This window comes from Malurus melanocephalus, unplaced genomic scaffold (assembly GCF_030028575.1).
Source record: "Malurus melanocephalus ecotype Western Australia unplaced genomic scaffold, MMel_1.1 scaffold_201, whole genome shotgun sequence".
NCBI classification, from domain to species: Eukaryota; Metazoa; Chordata; class Aves; order Passeriformes; family Maluridae; genus Malurus; species Malurus melanocephalus.
The window spans coordinates 225,680-232,712 of record NW_026623433.1 but is presented as its reverse complement, the minus strand read 5'-3'; positions in this window follow the sequence as shown (position 1 = coordinate 232,712).

Genomic DNA, 7,033 nt, shown 5'->3' with positions numbered 1-7,033 from the left:
GGCAGCTGGATGGAGGGGGAAAATCCCCAAATCCAACCTCCCAGGATGTGAAGATTGAATTTTGCCTGGCTCCCAGGGACAATGATGATGGCACRGCCCTGAGGGCTGGCCAGCTCCCCTGCACCTCTACCGAATGGGTYGCTCTCCATGTGAGGTGTTTTAGGGGAGCATTTTCTTGCCTTCTTGTTTATTTTTTAAACACCTTATCAGCTGTGAGGTCTGTTTCCATCTTACTAAAATTTCCCACGGAGTTTGGCCACTTTGTGCTCCCTACAAGGTGCTGTTTTAATCTTCAACTTTCCCCACCTCTCCCTGAACCTCCCGCTCTGTTGCCTGACACTGTTTTCTCATGCTCTGCCTTCTCTTTCTCTTCCACGTCTTTTCTCTGGCTACATAAATTTCCTTTTAATGATCTCCTGTGTCTTATTAAAGCTTTTGCCATGTCCAAGCACTCTWGAGTGCTGGCTTCCAGCTGGGACTGATGCAGTTGGAGTCACATGAGGGCTGAGCCCTCCCTGCTTTTATTTAATTCTCGCCTGTTCTTATCCAGCTGGGGTCTCAAATCTGTTCATGGGGGATGTAACAGAAACCTTAGGGAATTTTCTTTGCTTACATCACCTTTCCTTGCCCAACTCTGCACCAAAGAAATCCCTTTTCCTCCTTGCTCTGCACGGATGCTGTTTGCTGTCTGCAGCTGCAGATGTTCCATGTTGGATTTAATAATTTCCTTCTTTTACCATCAGGTAAACTCCTTCCTGGACATCTTTGTGTGGGAACAAGGAATTTGCAAGAATTGGGTCACATTTCGGGCACAGTCTGGTGGGTCTTTTGCCATCTTCTTTGTTATTTCCAAGTTTGTGCCTCCCCAGGGCACTTTGCACTCCCCATCTCACCGTATGTGGGGGCTGAAGCTGCCCAAGGAGAGGAATAAATTTAGGTGATGGTACTTTGGAGCAGCTGCAGGCTCTGCCCCTTCCCTTGTTCCAAGGTTCTTCAGCATCACTGGAAATCTGGGTTGCACGCGATGGGTGAGCACTCAGGTGACAAACACAGCTGAGATGGGAGGATGCAGTGAGGGATCATCCCCTGGGTACCAGGAAGGCTGAGGGAGGTGCTACCGGGAGTGGCTCACTTTGATGTGGGAGCATCTGGTACAAAACCTTTTTCCTGCAGATCCCCTGCCTGCATTACACGGGCAGGTTTTGTGGGTGCAGAAGGAGGGGAAGGAAAACATCATCGTTTTGGTTGGAAAATACATCAGTATTCCAGCGAGGGACCAGACAAATATCTGTTTCTGGCCAGTGTGCCAGCTTGCTTTCCCATATTCTTGCCTCTTARAATTGCAGGCAGCCTGTGCAGCTCCTGTCTCGGATGCATGGCCACGTGGCAAATGACTCCTTCACCCGTCCCCTCTGCCAGCATAGGAAAATGAGGAAACTAATTTCCTGGCTCTGACACTCCATCATTTCCCCCATTTCTCTGAGCCATTAGTTCTGAGCTCTCTCTCTGAGCATCACTCCCACGGCATGCTCCAGCCTGTATCCCACACTGCATCCATGGAGACTGCAGCTATTGTCTAACCAGAGGGCATCCTGAAATGATTCCCAGAGCAGCCAACTCCTGTTTTCTTGGTCATTCCCAGATTTGCATGTTGATGTAAAGAGACTGCCAGGGTGTTATTTGCTGCCAGAGCTCATGTGGATATGCTCAGAAGCTCCAGCTCTGCGTGGGATAAGCAGGGAGAAAATAGACTCCAGGAAATTAGAGATGGGCAGGACACAMAAGCACTTTTTTGAGACCTCAAAAATTCCTAGAATAATAATTCTGACTTTTTTTCAGGACTGATTTCATGGAAAGGCAATAAGATTTAGAAAAGTTTCTGATTAGGACTGGTTTTTTAGGCTGGATGTGCTGTGCTGACCGGAATCCCCACTTCCAGTGGTGGACCAGTGCCCATGCATGGTGACAGCCTGAACTGGTTTATGAATTTACAGCCTTTACATGTTGTTTCAAGGCTGTCTGAAGAGCTAAGGGTTTTAATGGTGGTTGAGCTCTATGAAGTTACAGATGTAAATTGGAGATTACGTCAGGTTTCGGTGCGTCTTATCAGGAAATGGTTGTTCAGAACCACATSGAAATGAGACATTCTGCTGAGGTTCTGTGTAACCCCAGATCAGGGATGGTCTTTGCTGCAATCAATACACCCAGAGAGGTTATTTATTTCCTCAGAGTAAGATCCACCCCCCTACACACCCTGTGATTTTGTTGTGCAAATATTTGAAGGTGCAGATTTCCTGGTAGCCAAGAAACACCAACATGACTCAGCAGAGCTTTGGGAGGGAACAAGCTCCCATTTCAGAGTCAGGTTTAACTAAAGGTTCAGTTTTTACCTACACTCAGCCTTTCTTATGCAACAGCTATAGCAACTGACCAAGACATTTCCATGACATTTTTTGGGGTGTCATTAGCATTTTTGAATATGCGGTTTTTTCATTAACTTGTAGCAACTCCCCAGCTCAATAATTCATTTTTCTTAGGTCCTCCATGTCACCAGTTGTTTTGCTTCCATTTTTTCTCAGCCTCAATTCCAGGGGTGGTTTTTTGGGGGTAAATCCTTCTATGTGCCTGGAGCAGGGTGAGTGTAAACCCCTCAATTAATTCTGATTTATTCCAGGGCTTATAGGATACAAAATATCATCAGGTGCCTGGGACATTCATGAAACAATTTAATGAAGAAACAAGAAATACCTGCAGCTTGGCTTTTGCCTCTGGAAAATTTGAATCATCCCACCTAAAAAACATTCCTGAGGGTTTGGGCATCCAACCACTGATAAAAGAGAGGATGATTGTGGGATGCTCCCTCCCTTCCAACAGCACTCAGCTCTCTGGGAAGTGAGTTAATGGATAATTATTTATTATGTAAGAACAACATTGTGGGACCAGGRGTGGGAATAGATTTGATGTCAATAWATTGAAATAGCAATMCAATAATAAAAGAAAAAGACAGGGGATTGCCAGACAGCTCTTCTAATCCTTAAATAGTATATAAATCAGAGTGGATATATTTAAAACATTAAAATCCGCCTTTCTTACKACAAATTCCCTGTGGCTGTAAGTACCTGCACTGCTCCCTAAAAGTGAGTAAAACCCAGGACTGAAGCACAGAAGGCCCTGTCAGAATTTCCTTTACAAATAGCCATAATAACGCTTCCCTCCCTCCCAAGGGTGTCATGAGGGTTAATTATTTAACATTTGTAAAGCACTCACAGGACTGGAGATGAAAGTGGAAAGTATTATTAAGGATAAACTCAGTTTTATAGGAGGCCTGGTCTGAAAATCACATTTGGAGTTGAAATATGGGTTATGGGTGAGGATCCCAGGAGGGGCATCCATCACACCTGGGAAGCATGGGAAATGAAGCGCTTTGAAGGAATTAAAGTTAATAATCTAGTTAATAATTAATCTAGTTAATCTAGTTAATAATTAATGCAGTGTTTTGGGGATGAGGAGTGTGGGCATCTGGATTTGGGGGGAGGGGGGGGTGTTGTGTGTTAATGCCCCGCACAGTTCCTCTGTATCCCCTGTATCCCACAGCTCCACCCTGCCTGAGCTGGGTGATGGGGAACTCTGATAGAAGGCATTTAATCATTGCCAAAACTGTGAGAAAATTAAAATTTGGGGGCAAAAAGCCTTGAAGTCAGAAGCCAGAAGTCAGCAAATCATGGATTACTTTTGTCAGAGCAAGCTGCAGATGAAAGCACCTGGTGTTGCTGAGGGATTTCTGTGTCCAGGTCACCTTTCCCTCGTGGTGAGGAAGGGAGGAGGCAGGCGAGGTGTGTGCCACGGGCAGGGGAGGAGCACAGAGCACCTGGAGCAGGTGCAGCACTGGATCACCGGGACAGGTAGGGCTCTGCTGGGCACGGCTGGCACGGGAGGGGGGTCTGGTGGGAGATCCCACCCCATGGAAGGGCACCCCACCCTCTGCCTGCCCTTTAGGACCCCCTCAATTTGCCATCCAAACTCCACAGGGAGGTAAGAAAGGGGTCTGGGTGRGTGAACCACTGCTCCCCTTAGGAAAGCAAATTTGGAGAGATTTGGGTATCCTCAGCCCATGGGGTGTCCCCCTGCCCTGGGGTGTCCCYGTGAAGGGGCTCAGGGGGATTGGCTGCTGTTCCTTCCTGGCTGGGAGGCGATGGGACAGTCCAGCAAACTGGCAGCAACTTTTTCCAAGGAGGAAGTTGAAAAATAAACATATGTGGGGCCCCAAAGCAGGCAGAGGTGACAGCGGGGCAGCCTGGGGGCAGCAGGGCCCCAAAACCCCCTGGCCACTCTGCAAGGAGCCTTTGCTGCCGTCCTGCTCCACTCCCAGCCAAATTAAAATCAAACCCTCTGACTCACAGCTAAACCGAAATTGCTGCTGCATGCACTGAACCAAAAACTCCCTCCCCACCTTGGTCTCCCCACAGAAATGCCAACAAAAGTCACTTCTAGTGCCTAAAACTGCACAGATTGGAATCGTGGAATCCCAGAATGGTTTGGGTTKGAAGGAACCTTAAAGCTCATTGTGCTACCTCACTTGCTGTGGGCAGGGGCCCCTTTGCTGCAGGGGAAGGGTTTTTTCCTTCTTTCTTCCATTCTTCCTACCAGCTTGTCATTGAAAAACTGCCAACCCTTAACCTTGGCAGCACGGGGTGTGACAGCTGAGGCTCCAGCTGCTTTGGGAAGGGGATGCCAGGGACCACAGCTCTGGGGTACCCAGGGAAAATCTGTGGTACTCAGCAGGCTGAGGGTTATGTGTTTTAYGGATATTTTGGTGATCTATTGCAATGGAAATGGTTTTAATTCTTTGTCTTGGATAGTTTTCCTTGAGGGATGTAGAAGACACATAGTGCTTAACCTGTCTCACAWTCTGGGGCGATTGGGGCAATTTGAGGACAAGCATTCATCTCCTCTTTGGGAAATGCCCTGAGAAGTTRTGGAATCCAGCAAAGTCATGGCTTTCCCACCCTAAAGCCACGTTGGATGGGGCTTGGAACAACCTGGTCTAGTGGAAGGTGTCCCTGTCTGTGGCAGGGAGTGGAATGATAATATCTTGAAGGTCCCTCCAACCCAAACCATACTGTGATTCTATGATTCTATAAATACTGATTTTTTTTTGTGGAATTTTTGATTGTGATAATGCTGGTTTTGAGTTTGTTCTGAGTTGGTACCTATGATGTGACAGGGGTTGTTGGAGTCAGGACTGCTCTGTCACCATCACGGAGCCAGGGAGGCAGTTCAGGGCACAGATGGCATCCACCCCTTCCAAAATCTTTAATCTCTTCACCATCACATAGAGGCRAAGAAAAATGGCTTTGGAGAGGATAACGTGCATTTCTCCCAACAGGTAATTTTTGAAGTCAGACCTCACTGTCTTGAAACCACAAATAAATAAATGGAGGTCRAAAGAGAAGGAATGACCAAGTGCCCATTCCAAGTCCCTGTAATTAGGCTTTGGCTAATTTATTTCATTTCTCAGCTTTCTTTGCTGGGATGTAGCTTCTTGCTGCTTCCCTGATGGCAGGTCTCAGAGSAAGGATAGGCATGGAGAATCCAAATCAGGGACTTATAAAAGAGGAGGCAAAATAATGCAGCATAAGGAAGAGGAAGCAGAGAGCAGTGTAAATAACCTCTCCATCAGCAGTTTTTACATTTCTCTCTCCCCCAGTGTCTCTTTCCAGGTGGATCCATCATATCTATTAAATAGACCTCTGGCCAGCATCCTGAATTTAAAGCTTTCATCCCAGTTTGAACTTCCACATTGAACTTTCCCATTTCAGGGGGATGGAGTGGATTATTTCAGTTCATGTTCTGTCTGCARCCACTGTACAAGCTCCTGCAGTATCTGATGGTCCTTCAGATTCTTCCTGGCAATAGAGCTTAATAGTTTCCAATGGTGATGATAATTKTTTAACCTGAGTCCAAACCCCTTAAGGATCCTTTAGAGGCAGAAAAGTTGCTTTTCTGCTTTGGCAGACACAGTTGAGCTCACAGTATGCAGCAGACGATTGCTCAGTGTCACCGTTAACACTCCCTGGTGCGGATGGAGACAGAGGGAAAAGAGAACCCMAGATAATGGGATAAAATAGGTTAGAGTGGGGTTTTAGGCTGACATTAATGCGTTAGGGATCCAGCTCCTGCGGGAGCTAATGGAAGTGCTGCTGTAAGTGCCTCTGCAGAAGAATAAGACAGTGCTGGTAATGRGTGAGGCAGCACAGGGTACAGGAGAGCTTACCACTGTCACTGATGCCTCTCCTGACACTTTTTGGGTCTCTCCTCCCATCTCTCTGTCCTCAGAGGCAGACACATCTCACCCGTGTCTAGATCACTGCCATCCCCCTCAGGTGCCAGATTTGGGCTGTGGGGTTTTGTTGTATTCAGGGATRCACACAGAGGACATGCAGGATAGGGAATGGGCTGACTGAGGATTGGTTTGGAGCACAGCACCTCAGCTGCTGTTAGTCTTTAGGTCTGCATTTGATGTGCTCCAGCAGCTGCAGATTCAACACAAGAGCCTCTCTGGAGGGCTGGAAATAGCTTCATTATTTCCAGATGCACATCTCAGTGGCATTCCCCAGCTCAGMCTGAGCTCAGCCTGGGTGGTTTTTTTTGCAAACCAAGACATTCCTCCTCTTCCCTGTGTCAGCCTTTCCCTGGGGACCATCCCTGTCACCCACAGATACTCTGAGAGCCAAGCACGGTGAGCAAACCAGCTCTGGTGTATCTGAACTGCCTGATTTATAGAGGTTGAAGGGCAAAGTTAATTGTGAGGGTGATGGCTGTGAGATCTCCCCACTGGTGAACTTYAGACTGTAATTTCCAAGCTGGGGAAAATGGAAGTGATGCCCTGAATAGGACACTATCAATAGACTTAAACAGAACAAAAAAACCAAACCAACCAAGCCAAAATTCCACCCTGCTGCTCAGTGAGAGCAACATTCCCTGAGATGTGGCAAGTGGATGGGTGAGGGTGGCTACTCCTAATTAGTCAATA